Here is a 15,236-nt window from a genome sequence, read left to right as displayed (position 1 = left end):
TTCAATATTTTTCAACTGTTCAAAAAAATAATTAAACCTTCATTAAATTAACCTTTCTGTAACTGTGTGAGTTAGAATTCAAACATGTGCAACTATTTGGAAGAATTTACTTATTTACTTTTCTAGAAAGTTCAAACTGAAAAAAGCGCATCCATTTTTACTGCATGGTATAGATATACGCGATACACACTGCGTTGCAAACGCATATGCTCTAAAAAAAATTCAAAATTTAATTGCTTCGAGACTTTCATAGAAGCTCATTCAAGAACTTCATTGCTAAAAATTTTTTGTGATCTTGAAGCAGAAGATCTTTTGCGAGACCGAATATAAAGTAACCATTCAAGGCATCCATCATCATGCCAAAAAAATCGACAAATTTTTACTACTAATATTCGGCAGTATAATGAAAAGCTTTTCAATTATTACAAAATGTCTAAAAAATCATTTGGCGAATTGTAAACTGTGCTAAAACAAGATCTTTAATGTAATAATTTAGGCCAAAGTGACTAAAAACGCGTGTTAAGGTGCGTACAGACTTGCACACGCATGCCGTGAGCAGCTGCTACGCATAGACATACATGTGCAAATGTGGACGGCGCTTTCGTAGCCTCTCGCCGTATGCGTTGCCTCTCGCGAATGACTTGAGCACGCATCTCGTGAGCCAGAGTAGTGTCGGTTTTCTGACGCGCATCAAAGAAACATACGGATCCGTTCGCGCTCAATTTAGACGGGTTTTTCCTCCATTCGCAAGACTTGTGGCGATTAACTCAATTTTATTCATATCTGTTTCTAGATTGACTTCTTCATTGACTAGCCGGCTAGTCACTGAAATGAAAATAATCAATGATTTTTGGGTTCATGTATTAAATTTTTTCTCAAAATTATTCAAAGATAAATTAACAACGAGGGCTGAACTTTAAGGTCGTATCCATATTACATAGTCTTTAAACAAATATACAGGGTGGTCAAAAAAGGTGGTGCATCAGTTGTGAATATCTGAGAACCTATAAGACATTTTGAGCTGTTAAGTGACTTCTAATATGGCGGGAAATTTGAAAAAAGATATATAAAATGTAAAAATAAGGCTGGGAGAATATCGAAAAAAGTTATTAGGAAATGCCTCTTGATTGATTTTCAAAAAAATACATGAAGATATCAGAAATTATGATTTTATTCACATACTGTGTTTATAAATATTTGTATTTCGGTTTTGTCACTATAAATTATTTGGTAGGAACGTAATATATGATTTTAAACAAAAATAAACAAATTTATTTTTTTATATTTGATGAAAATGAAAAAAAATGGGAAAATCATTTTGGAAGTGATGGCGTACTTATTTCAATTAACACTATGTTTTGACCTTTTATATTACTTTTTTCCCGCCTTAATAGTAGTCATTTAGCAAAAAATCATAATATTATAATATCTTATCAGATATACACAACTGATCATAGAAAAACTCTTTTTAAATTTCCTTATAACAAAAAAAAATTATTACTTAAAAAGATGTTCAAAGTCTCCTACCGACATACGTGTAAAGTTTGGAAATTGTCCGGTATTAGGTACTAAAGCCAAATCTGAAAGTAAATCGGATCTCATTTGTAGAGTACTTCTTTTCAATAAATGCGTCATCCACCATCGTCTATCTTTCTTTTGTTTTTTCTTTTTTAATAGACTCCTAATAACCACAAACGCAGCACTAACCATAAACAACTCTTCGGACATTTTTTCACAAATGGATGGAGCGACTTGAGCACTCATGCATATGCGAAGATTTTTAATTTCTACAAATGCTCTGAGCGTGAATGGCTTGAGTGCGCACGGATATGCGAAGCGTCTCACCGCATGCGTGTGCAAGTCTGTACGCGCCTTTACAACCGGAACGTGTATCGCGATACATTTAAGTACGCGTGTTGGGTAGGACCATCCCGTCGTCCATCGTCCGTTGCTACCAAACTATATAGATTTGTTAGACTGTGGTTGCTACCGCAGTACTGAAAGATACTGAACAACTTTATTTGAGTTCAACATGTGCACAGGGGCAAGGTCGTGTTTTGTTCACAAAAATATTTAGCAATCCTTCGTTAAGTTTACATTTTCAAAAGAGTAAATTTTCAGCTATAGATTAACACATATAATATTGTTAATTTAGGTTATTTGTGTTGGATTTTGGATTAAAAATAAAAAAGGCGATTAAAGCCGATCTTTTCACAAGTATAAATACTGATAGTTTTGTAAAATCATATCACCAGAGAGCTGTTATCATAAACGTAGAATAGGGGATCATAGAAATAAACAAACATTAAAAGTTGCATGTGAAATGTGTATAAAATACAAAAATCTTTATATTTTTTATTTCAAATATAAAAAAAAAAATACTTTTCTATTAATAGGCTACGAGCCCTAATATGTTGGAATAAGGGTTTTTTTCTGGAAATAAGATGCCAATTTACCGAAATTTATTCTAATTTTTTTAAATTCTTTCGGTTTCGGCTAGTTTCTCGGTTTAATTATATATTTTATGTTGATTACTATTTCATTAATATTTTAATAAGTAAAAAATGCTAATGTTGGAATATATTTTGCTTTTCCTCATGTTTCTTAAGTTTTATTAGTCTGACGCGAAGGACGTTTTGAAATGAAACATACGAATAAGTAATGTGCCGTCAACAATAATTGTCAAACGTCATTTATGTATCAATAATTAACAAACGTCAGTTCTATTACAAGTAAAATACAAAAATGGCACCCGAAAAACCTACTGATCCAAAAGTACGAGAAATTATTATCCATGAGTACCATAAAGGAAAAATAATGCGTAAAATTTCCATTGAATTAACTATAGCAAAAACTACTGTGTTTAATATAATTAAGAGATATGGTGAAACTGCCGTCCAAAGGTTATTTCTCAAAGAAGTGTAAGGCATTTGATTGGAATATGTAAATCGGGAAGAAGAAATACACTACGAGAAGTAACTGTAAGGTGGAATAGGGAAACTGGGATTAATGTTTCTAGAGAATGCTGTCGCAATATCCACAAGAGCTGTCTTAGTTTTTTTTAAGGGAAGTTTGATAGCTGCCCCTTGCGATATAAATTTCTATTTTTTTTTTAATCATTCGAGTAGGCCAAACAAAAACCATTGTTTACAGAAATTCAAAAACGGTATCGTTACATTTGGGCCAAATCAAAACTTTCGTGAACCAAACATGACAGGAACAAAGTTATCTATAGCGACGAAAGCAAATTTGATGTCTGTGTGGTGATTACAAAAAGCGTGTGATTCGAGAAAAACAGAAGCATTCATTCCATAAGGATTGTCTCAAAAGAACTGTAAAGCTTCCACAAGGCATCATGGTGTAGGGTTGCATGTCGGGCAAAGGATTGGGAACTTTACACTTTATTGAATGCAGACAAATATCAAGATATTCTTGAATATTCGCTGTGACCAAGTGCACCAAATTTATATCGATCGATTGGAATTTCATAATATACTTTTTTTATTTTTTCTTTTCATTTTTGTCTTTAGACTTAGAGATGTAGAGGTATGCTTGGAGAAAGATATTAATTTAATAACATTAATATCACCACCGCACAAAAAGTAAGTTTTTTTATATAATAAGTTCATATATAATTATTTAAAAAATTGACAACTAAAAAACTATCTAATCTAATCTATTGTACATAGTCTTTATTCTTAAAAAAGCTTTGTTTTTTTTATATAAATTAATATCATATAGCTCAGTGTTAAATGTCTCAAAACTATTGTACACGCTAAATACCCATAATAAAAATCTTATAACCTGTAAAAAACCTGCAACTCCTTATTGCACCATTTGACCATCCTTGTAGTTTTAACTCTTAGAACCACTGTACTGTACCTCCACTGTAGCAATACTGTCTCTTTGAAAAAGTCAGCACCATAAAAGTATATATTATGTGATATAAAATAAGTGATGTAAAACGGAGTTTTGTTCAATACAATACAATTTTGCACAAGACGTTAAAAATTTGTGTCTTAAAACATGATTTATTCAGAATATATATATTTTATATTCTGAATATATTATAATATTAATAAAATATTTAATTTCCATAAAAATGCTTTTGCCTCTAATGAAGTCCGTTAAAAAAACACATAAATAGGTCGTAAATGGTAATATTACTTATACTCAAACTCTATAATAATTAATAAATATTTATGATGTAAATATTTGTTGACGACGTCACTGGTAAAGTGTGCTTGTATCGGTGGCATCAACAATGCGATCGAGCGGCGTTGCGATGCTATTACCGTTTTCTCTAATATACCTTATTTACATTTATTTAACGTTGTATATTGACTTCGTATATTTAACTTCGATATAGAGTGCCTGAAAGAATTTAAAAAAAACGAACTTCTGACGAACTTTCAAAAAAAACGAGTGTCTGAAAGAAATGAAGAATATAAACTCCTGGACAAAATTATTGCACCACTTGATTTTTAGAGATTTTTGATACAAAAATAAAACAATAGACCCATAATGAATTCTTAATAACGTGTATTGCCACCTCTAGCTGCAATGACCGCTTGAAGTCTTCGCAGCATTCCTCGTATCAAATTATGAAAACTTTCCTGCGGATGTATTCTCACTCCTCACGAGCAGCATGTTCCATGATAAAGCATAAACATAGTTTTTGTCCAGTTCTGTTTTTTATACGAGAAAAGATATTAGGGTCAGTTCACCGGTTATCCGGCCATCACTAGTTCTCGGCCTTTTTGTGACTAAAAGCCAAATATTAAGGAAATTTATTGCTATTGGCCTACTCTGAATGATAAAATCGTTTCCCGCATCTTTTTTCTGTCAAAAACGCCGGGGCTTAAGATGACATTGCAAATGACAAGCGCGCGAAAAATCATTTAGTTGTCGACCTTCCAAGCAACAGACCACACGTGTGTGAAAAGTGCAATTTTGCTTAGTGTTGTGAACCAAACAAATAGTAAGTCTTTTACAATTTTTTTGTTTTAGGTGAATGTAATATACATTAGATTATAAGGGAAGGGTTAAAACGTGTAAATTTATTGCTAAAATTTAGCAAAAAATGATTTTACAATTAAAATATTAAGTGGCCGCGATCCGGTTTAAAAAAAGTTAACTTTTTTAGTTCTCGGCCAGAGGGGCCGAAAATTAGTTTAAAAGATTATTTTTTATTTTTAAATAAAACTGTAAAAAATTCGTGTTATTATAAGGTTTTTGTTAGTTTTTACATTTAGATTAACAATGCTTCTTTTCTGATATTAGATTGCGGCCTGCAAATTAAATTAAAGATGGTGTTTATTTTAATAATAAAATTATCCTGAAAGATAGGGGCCGAGATCTGGCATTTTTCGGCAATTGTGAATATTGCGGGGGCAGAGAATTAAAATCATTGTAGAGTTAAGTCATTTCGGTTCTCGGCCTAAACGCAATTCTAAAAGTTTTGATTCTAACTTTTTTTTCAGTGGCTAGATCGAAGAAAAAAAGAACCACTAATACCAAGGTTATTCGACCCAATCCATCGAAGGTTCGAAGAAAACTGTTTAAGTACAGTGAAGAGAATTTGAAAAATGCACTTTTTGAAATTAGAGAAAACAAAATGCCAATAAGGGAGGCAAGTCGAACATTTGGTGTTCCCAGGGCAACCATCCAAGATAGGATAAAAGGGAGAGTACCAGACGTCCTGCGAAAACCCGGACCACCTCCTCTATTAACTGTTGATGGTGAAGAAAAAATTAAAAATTGGATTGTTAATCTGGCAAAATGCGGTTTCCCTATTACGAAGCAGATGCTTTTTGATACAGTGTCAAAAATTAACGCTGATTCTGGTAAGTGTTTATTTAAGAAAGGTGTACCAAAACAAACGTGGTACTCAAATTTCTTAAAAAGAAATCCCGAGATATCCCTCAGAGAAGCTGAGGGAATAAATAAAGCCAGAGCTGCAATTACAGAACAATCCGTAAGAAAATGGTTTCATGACCTCAAGGAGTACTTAGAGAGTAATAATTTGTCTTACATAATGAATGATCCAACGAGGATTTTCAATGGTGATGAGTCGGGATTCGCAATGTGTCCATCCAGTGGGAAAGTTTTGGGTCCTAAAGGTTTTCGTAATTTGCTGACTGTTAAACAAGGAAACGAAAAAGAAAACATTACTGTATTAATAACTTTCAACGCTAATGGAAATTTTGCCCCCCCACTTGTTCTATTCCCATATGTAAGACCACCTAGGTCTGTCATTGACAATATGCCCAGTGGATGGGTTTTGGGAAAGTCTGAAAAAGGGTGGATGACATCGGATGTCTTTTTTGAATTTATATGTAACGATTTTAACAATTGGTTAATTAAAGAAGAAATTCCAAAGCCTGTAATTCTATTTGTGGATGGGCATAAATCCCACCTTAATATGGCAATAAGTACATGGTGTGACGCAAACCAAATTATTCTATATGCTCTACCTCCCAACACTACGCACATGCTCCAGCCGGCTGATGTTAGCGTGTTTAAGCCAATGAAATCGGAGTGGAAAAAAACTGTTCATAATTGGCAAAGAAAACCAGAAAATCTGAACTGCTCTGTAACCAAAATTAATTTTTGTAGCCTGTTTAACGAGATACTCTCCGAACCAGAAAAATCGGGACTATTTCCATTAAATCCCGATGCCGTAGATTACAGCAAATGTGTGGCTGATAAAGCAGTAGCGATAAATAAAAGTAAAAGAAAATCAATCGAAAATATAACGAAGCGTGACATAACTTCTTGCAAGAAAGTTATTAATAAAATAAAAGACAATTTAACATCCTATGGTATAAATGTGGACGTAGTGTTAAGCGAAATTAACTTACTTGAACCACAATGTTCTTCAACCTCGAAAAAAGATAAGAGATAAGAGAACCAAAATAAGAGTAATAAATCAGAAGCCAGTTTAGAACTATTAATAGATGTAAGTAAAGGTGTTCTTAACATTGATGACAAATTAATATTTGATCTCAACTCAGATCTCAGTATTCCTGATAAAGATACACACTTTTCTGAAAACGTGGAGATAATTCACGTGGAGACTGAATTTTCCGAAAATCAGCAGGTAAATTTTTCATCTTTTGTTGATAATAATTTGAATATTGACAGCGTAAAAATTCAAAATATTATGACCAGCTCCTTTCTAAATAATGGTAAAGATGATCAAGATGATGATCTTCCATTGATAGATATTTCTGAAATTTTAGCGGCTCCTACACGCGGTACAACATTTAATGATGATATTTTTGAAACTGAAGTAGGAAATGTCCCAAACGTCATATGTGGTAATGAAAATAATACTAATAATCTTGACATAAACAAAAAAGGTAGTTCAAAGATTAAAGAAAAACGGTGCCACGAGGAAAATGACAAAAGAATACTGTCGGAGAGAAATATCAACGAAAATAAAGGTGAAAACAATAGTTTCCAACAAAATAAATCAGAAGGAAAAATTTCAAAAGAAGATGGGAAGAACCAGAAAAACGAAAAAACTGCGGTTCAAGGTACTGAAAACATTGATAGAATGCATGGTGCATTTTCCGAACATCTAGTATATCCTGAACCAGTTAAACGTAGCAAAAATACAAACCGATCGAAAAATGAAAGAGCACCAAGTGCAATTAGCAGTGACAAATGGAGGGAATATTTAAAAAAAAAGATCAGGAAAAAGAATTGAAAAAAGAAAAGAAGAAAGAAGGAGAATAAAGGAAAGGAAGAAAGAAACAAAAATTGAGAAAAACAATAAGAAACAAAATAAGAGAAAACCGGATTTAGAAGAAACAAAACAAACAAAAACCAAAGAAAAGATACCATGTGATATGTGTAAAGAAACTCTTAATAGTGACACGGAAGAAGAAGATCATAAAAACATTGGTTGTGACTATTGCGCAAAATGGTTTCACAAAAAATGTACGGAATTCTATAATGTTCCCTATAGTGTTGCTGCAGGCAAAGAATACAAGTGTGATGAATGTGATGACGCTTAATAATACACGTGCAATGAAGTATTTAGGTTTTAAGTTTTCCATATATTTATTATAAGTTTATCTATAACGTACTATATTACTTTGCATTTTAATGTGAAAAATTATACTAGAGTATCCTGTTTTGTTGAGACTGATTAGTTTTAATATAATTGCTCATTTTACCTTCAATATTTAAGAATAAGTTGTTTTGTTTGTTTTTAGTTAAAAAGGAATTATTTATCTTTAAAGTCTTTTATTTAAATTAAACTGTTTATTTTTAATAAAACTTGTTTAAAAGTAAAATTTTACACTGATTTTCTTTAATTTAAAGATGGGTAAGTATTTATTAACAAAAATTTTTTAAAAATGTGTAACCCTACGTAGAAAAATCTAGAATATTATTTAAATAAAATAGGTTTTGGGGTGGCCGAGAACCGATACAAAAATGGCCGAGAACTGTGAGGGGGGGCCAAGAAACAGTGAAATGGCACTTTTTTTAGTTTTATCTCGCTTTACGCTAAATCTTTAAAAAAAAAAACTTACACAAATTTCTTAATTGTTAAAAACACTTTGACTAACATTTTGCATTGGGTAAAATTAAAATTCAAAGCCTCCTTCTATGTTTAATTTGGTTACAAAGTCAAAATTTCCGTTAAAAGGCCGAGAACCAGTGAACTGACCCTATAACTGTTTTAACTGATATTTATTTTTATTTAAATTTTCTTGACAAAATAATTAGTGGTGCGATAATTTTGTCCAGGAGTTTATTTAAACTGTCTATAAGAAATCTAGGAAGAATGAACTTTTTCATCTTCACCTGTATTACTTTTTTTCTTTAATTTTTTTTTGCAATTACAGTTTTCAAATATCGACTATAGATGTTTTATTATATCTTTCCATGACACCATGTCATAAAAATTTTTAAAATGACGCCAATCTCGTTTTATAATTTTTTTAGAAACAATAAATTAAACAAAAAAAAATGCGGTAAACTGAACTATTAGAATTAATATTTAGGTTGCAATTTAAAAAAATAAAATATATCGAATGGACCAAAATGCTTACCAGCTGGTAAATTATAAAAAAAAAAGTTGGCATAGAATATTAAGTTGTATCGAGACACCCTTTATATACCTGTGCAGCCAGCCTTAAACAGTTATAAAAGTGGCAGGTTAAGGTTTGGGTAATTGAGTTCAGATAAAGGATTTCTTTTTAAGCCGATAACACTTGAAAATGCATAGGATCGTTCATAAAGAAGATTAAGTTCTTGACGTTTTACGGTCTTATACACACCCAAAAGTCTATGGTATATATACTATATATATATCCCAGTATATCTCGAAAACTTGGCATTATATACATGTATATAGGAGGATAATTTGACTTGAGTATTTCATATACGAAAAAGGATTATTATGCCATATTTCTTTTAATTAAATGTAACAGTGTAGCAAATGTGAATGTGTTGTTTTTCTAGATTTGTTTTCATATCTAGAACAAAGTCTAGAACACAGCAAATGTCGTTTGCCAGCAACGTATTTATAGTCCACGCCCGCTGTTATTTAATCGATATAATACCTGTATCTCCTGAAATTCCCAAGGAATTTTAATAATTTTTTGTCCAGATATTAACAATCAATAAGTAAATCTAATTTATAGTGGTTGTAAATCTCTACAAACTAAAGCTTTTTTGTAAAAATTACTTAAAAAGTCTAATGTTAAAGAAATGAAAAAAGCTTCCCGAAGCATTTGAATTCATCTATTTTCTATTATAAATATCTAAACGCATTTGTTGAATGTTAAAAAATATAAAGGGCTACTTAACTCCTAACGGAAAAGTTTTAACCATATCCTTTGGCAGTTATAGCCATTTCGTTTGTAAAAGTTTGCAACCATCTCAAATCCGTTTAGATATTTATTATATATTACAGAAAAAAGTTTAATTCAAATTCTTTGGAACCTAACCTTTTAATTATCATCCGGAATTTGTCGCGGTTCACACCCATTATAGACCGATTTAGTTATCCATTGTTAATATCTAGACAAAAAAATTATTAAAACTCCTTTGGAATTCCAGGACATACGGACATATATTGAGGAAATAATAATGGGCGCCGACTAAAAATGTTGCTGGCAAACGACATATGCTGCGTTCTCGATTTGGTCGCTGGATATCGAACATAGAGAAATGAATATTAAAAGCGTTCGAAAGGTAGCCTAACCTGATCATCAAGTTCTAAAACTTAACCTAAAGAATTTAGTTCGGTCAGACCACATCGAGGGCCAACTTCTGTCATAATTGTCATTAGATTATCAATTTTCTTTCGTCCCTTCCCACCACGCACCTTCGCATCATCGATCGTCGCCATTGCTTATTCCTTTTTATTTTGTCGCCCATTGGGTGTGTTCTTTTGTTTTTTCTCAACAAAAAATAGTTAAAAATTTAGCTTTAAGTCATTAAGGTGTAATGTCATCATATAGAAGCTTTTTTGTTGTTTTATTGTGTGGTTTCAGATCCCTAGGATGGGATAAGTGCAATTTTTTTTATAAAATAGTTTTCACCATGTTGTAGGTCACCTAAAATTGTTGTTTACCATTTTAAAACTGCCCTAATAATGTTATCACCAGGAAAATTCATTTTTAAATGCAAGGCACCTACTTGTTCTAACACATACTATTGGCCTATTGAGGATTCATACAAAAATAAAATTTTCTTTAAATTTCCTGAAAGTGACATTATTAGGAGGTCCGAATGGTTTAAAATTCTTGGTTTAAGCCCAACTTCAACAAGGTGTTATTTCTGTCAAGACCATTTTGATGATATTTCATTTACTAGTACTATACATACTCGTTTAAGAAAGTGTGCTCTCCCAATTGCTGGCCCAAGTACTATTCAAAATGCCCCAGTACTGGTTGAGGCACAAGTACCTTGGGAAGATACATTGACTTTATTACCTGCTGTCATAATCCAGCAATCTCAATATAATGTTCAGAATGAACATAATTATGCTAGGCCAATGGTCATTCACCCTAATTCGAAAAGAAAGGTTGTGGGAAGCATAGGGCATTTTGATGGAGAAAATGGCACAAAAAAACATAGATTTAGTATGTTGAGTCAAATTTCTGAAACAAGGGTAAAAAATCTTACTTTTTAGATAATAAAAAAATGTTATTATCTAAACAAAACCCAAAGCAACAGAATTTGCAAATTAAAAAGCAAACTGTTTTCGAGCAAACAAAAATTGAAAGCGGCATATCAGTTGTCAAAAACCCAAGTTTTTAAAGAACTAGAGCAAAATATGGATCCTTCAGTAGCCTCTTTTTTTCAAAATTGCTGTACAAATTTAAAAACAAAAAGACCAACATGGACAACCAAAGATAAGGTATATGCCCTAGCACTCTACAAAAGAGGTCCCAAATCATACAGGTTTTTAAAAAGCAGTCTAGCTTTACCAAGTAAATCCAACCTACAAAAACTTTTTAACTTTTTTTACTAGGTCTGACGAAAGGTATCATCAGTGCTTTGCTGCTAGGAAGTACCAAAAGCACAATAAGTGAAACAACTTCCATTCTACCAGGTCACTTCTCAAGGAGGTACCTCACCTCGATAAGATGGGAGTAAGATCCAGGGATTCTCCTTGAATATTTAAGAAAAAGGACCGATGACATCTAGAATTTAGGGTATACATCAGTGTCAACTAATTTTTAATATCATACTCTCCATAAAGAATATCTTAATTACAGGGTTAGTTTTTATATATTATCACTGCCCTAACATTTTTGGGTATCCTCTGTACAAAAAAGTAGGTAGTAGACATAAAATTTTTAGGGCATATTTTTGAGAAATATAGTTCTTATGTCTATAAATAATTAATTTATAAATTTGATAAATTGTAATTTTTCTATCATATCCTCAAAATGTAGGAAAAGCAAAATACATACCATGGACAAGTGTTGTGCTAAAGCAGCACAAAAACAAATTGTATTAGGATTGTTGATAACAGTGAAATTAACATTGTTATAAGTATAGTATCAGCATTTAATTCTCAAAATAGGACTTAATATATTATACTTAAATCTCTAAAATATTGTCTTACATAATTGACCCATTAAATCTTTTTTTGATAGCGTATTGGGCTGTAAAATCTCTTTCACATTCTCTTAAAATCAATGAAAAAGTGCATTATTAACAATTTATTTTTTTGAAGGGCCTAAATGCATTAACTTAACAGCTTAAAAGCAAATTTGATGAATTTAATGTCAAAAACGCTAACAAATTCAATTAAAAAATGTAAAAAATAAACTTAAATTACATACATTATCACTCTTAGCCTCTTCAAAAATTAAATTAATACACTTGCACTATTTCATAATTTTTTAGAGTTTGTGATCGAGATTCACAGCCTTTACGCTGTTAAAAATTGATTTAATGGGTCAATAATTTTAAATTTCGCGCCATTCTAAAATTTTGAATAGCCCGCCTTTCATTTCTATGACGGATCGGTATTACAGTAGACTATTTTACCGACTGTGACAAATGTCAATTTTTTTAGTTCGGTTAGACCGCATCCGTGATGCCTATTTGTTACTATGAGATTGAACCCTCTCATACTTTTAATTACTTTATGATATCGATCACACACTACCTTAATTTTCGCACACATTAATTTTGCGGCATTTCGGGTTCGAATAAGCAATAAATTTGCTAGATTATAATAATATACTTAATTACACATTTTTCTTAATATTTTGGTATCCAATACTTAATAGATATTTCACAAATATGCGGTCTTTTATAATATTATAATCTAGAATGATGACACCTAACTCGCCTGTGAAAGGAACGATTTGAATTTCCTTTTTTCCAATATATGTGACCCACTTCAAAATTATTTATCATTTTTCAGCAAAAAGGATTTTTAGTCTTAATATTAATTAAAAAACGCACTGAAACCACTCAAAACATCCTTTTAATACTAATACTTAATACTGTACGAAAGGCGCACCATCCAAAAGTAAACAACGAGCGAAGTTGCCAAATACCTTTATCGCGAGAATATTTCTGGGTAAAATCTACAGCGTTGCCGCTGTGTGTGCAAATTTGACGATTTAGGGAATACAAATTAAAATTATAATTTTATTTTCTTCTGTTAAAATTGAGTAATCACTGGCAACATGGAATACTAAGCATGTTTATCAACAAAATATCCCCTCTGCCCCATGTTGCGCTCAATCCAAGCAGCCAATGTTTATTCTAGTGTATTCAATGTTCTAAGGCCACACCTTACGATAAACTAAGCGTTATATTTTGGTTGAGGGAAGGCTACACTAAATTATTAAAAAGGGATAGGTTGAATTGATCTAGATAAATTGATAGAGAGGGATTTAGCAATATTCGTATAGCCCAAGCACTACATATCGATAATAAAATAAATTTAACGGAACGCACTTATATTAAATATATACATTTGTTTGGTCTTTCACTCCCTGTAAAATATTAAAAATTATGAAAATCAAACCACTAATTTACCCTAAAGCGAGTCAAAACGAATAACCTAATACATGTTAATTATACCTCATAAACCAGGTGTAAACGTAAAATCCTGGGGAGCCCCAATAATAAATAAATTAGTGGTGTTTACAGATGTTTTCCGCACCCCTTTCTAAAAGAAATGGGGTGCATTTGCCATACTTTATGGTTGGAAAGAGATTCGTTAATTATTATGGTAAGGTTTTAATAAAATAATCGTTAGTTTCGTCTAAGTAGATAGGGAAAATGATAAAAAATGTATTTAAATGTACAAGTACAAGGTAAATGTACAAGGTGGTAAAATTTGACGCTTACCATGTCTCAATTTTATGATTAATAAAATGCTGCCAAAAATTAAAAAAAATTTAACCTTTCTTAAATTTTGGGATTTTGTGAAGCTCAAAATAAATGTAAAAGAGATTGTTGATTATGGTTTTTTAAAGAGGAAACGTCATTTTTCAAATATGACAATAACATTAGCCAGATAGAGGGCATAAAATGTGTAAATATGCATTGTTTTCGGAAGTATTTGCAATATTTTTTTTTTTAATTCCGGTGTTTTAACTTTCTATTTGTAGGTTTTTTTCTTTCAAGGTAATGACGAAATTTGAGTTCTGTTTTAAATTCTTCCAGACAGTTAAAATCTTGTACTTTTCCTTCATTCTTTTAGCAAGTTGAAGACATTTAAACTCTTCTAGACAGTTAACTTTATACTTTTTTTTATTTCTTAAAAGCAGTTAAAGAACTCTTTCTGATAGTTTAAGAGCCTTCTACTCTTTGATTTCTCCCAGGAAGTTGAAGAAATTTGAATTCTTCCATTTGGTAACTGCAGTTTGAGAATCTTATACTCTTCTTTGATTTCTTTCAGTAAGCTAAAGAAATTTTAATTCTTCTAGGCAGTTTAGGAACCTTCTACTCTTTTTTGATTTTTTCCAGGAAGTTGAAGGAATTTTTTTTCTTTCAGAGAAAAGTTAATACCATAAAAATGATTTTACTATTTCCTGGTCAATAAACTTTCAAATGCTGAGATAAATGATTTAATATATAGATAAAAATGCAGTGGCGCACAGAGGAGAGGGGAAGCAAGTGGGTTTTTCTATCTCTATCCGTCCAGAACTCGATGAAGGCGATGGAAATAAATAGAAACAAAAAGAAGGAACAAAAAACGAAAAAACCAAAAACGACTTTTGGTAGGGGAAAGACAACGACTAGTAAGTATATTAGCATTTTTGTCTACACAAAAATATAGGCTTTTTCATTATTAAAAACTATTTTGAAAATTAGAGCAAATTCTTTACAAGTAATACACTTTATAAGTGTTTCTTATAAACATTTGAAATGTTTCGTAGAAGTAGAGGAGCTTTTAAGTCAGCCATGTTGGGGTCCTAATTCAGAATGGATCATTGCTTTATTAAAGCGAAAAGATTTATTAAACTGATAGATTTTAATAAGAAGAAAAGAGAACAAATTGCTTTTAAGCTTAAGCAAATACCGTTTTACTATTGACTTGCAGCTGTGTAGAGTTCAAGGATACCGCAACATATCCGGGAAATTTTCTGAAGTCAAAGCTATTAGTTTGAATGAATATCATAGTATACTACTTGCCATGCGGGTGCGCCTACTACAAATCTTTATTGGGTTCATGCTATAAAACCTAACAACGAACAAACGAATGAAGATGGAGCGTTAGGATTGAAGCCCTT

This window comes from Anthonomus grandis, chromosome 1 (genome assembly GCF_022605725.1).
Source record: "Anthonomus grandis grandis chromosome 1, icAntGran1.3, whole genome shotgun sequence".
Classification (NCBI taxonomy): domain Eukaryota; kingdom Metazoa; phylum Arthropoda; class Insecta; order Coleoptera; family Curculionidae; genus Anthonomus; species Anthonomus grandis.
The sequence above is the reverse complement of the archived record's forward strand: the minus strand, read 5'-3'. Positions refer to the sequence as shown.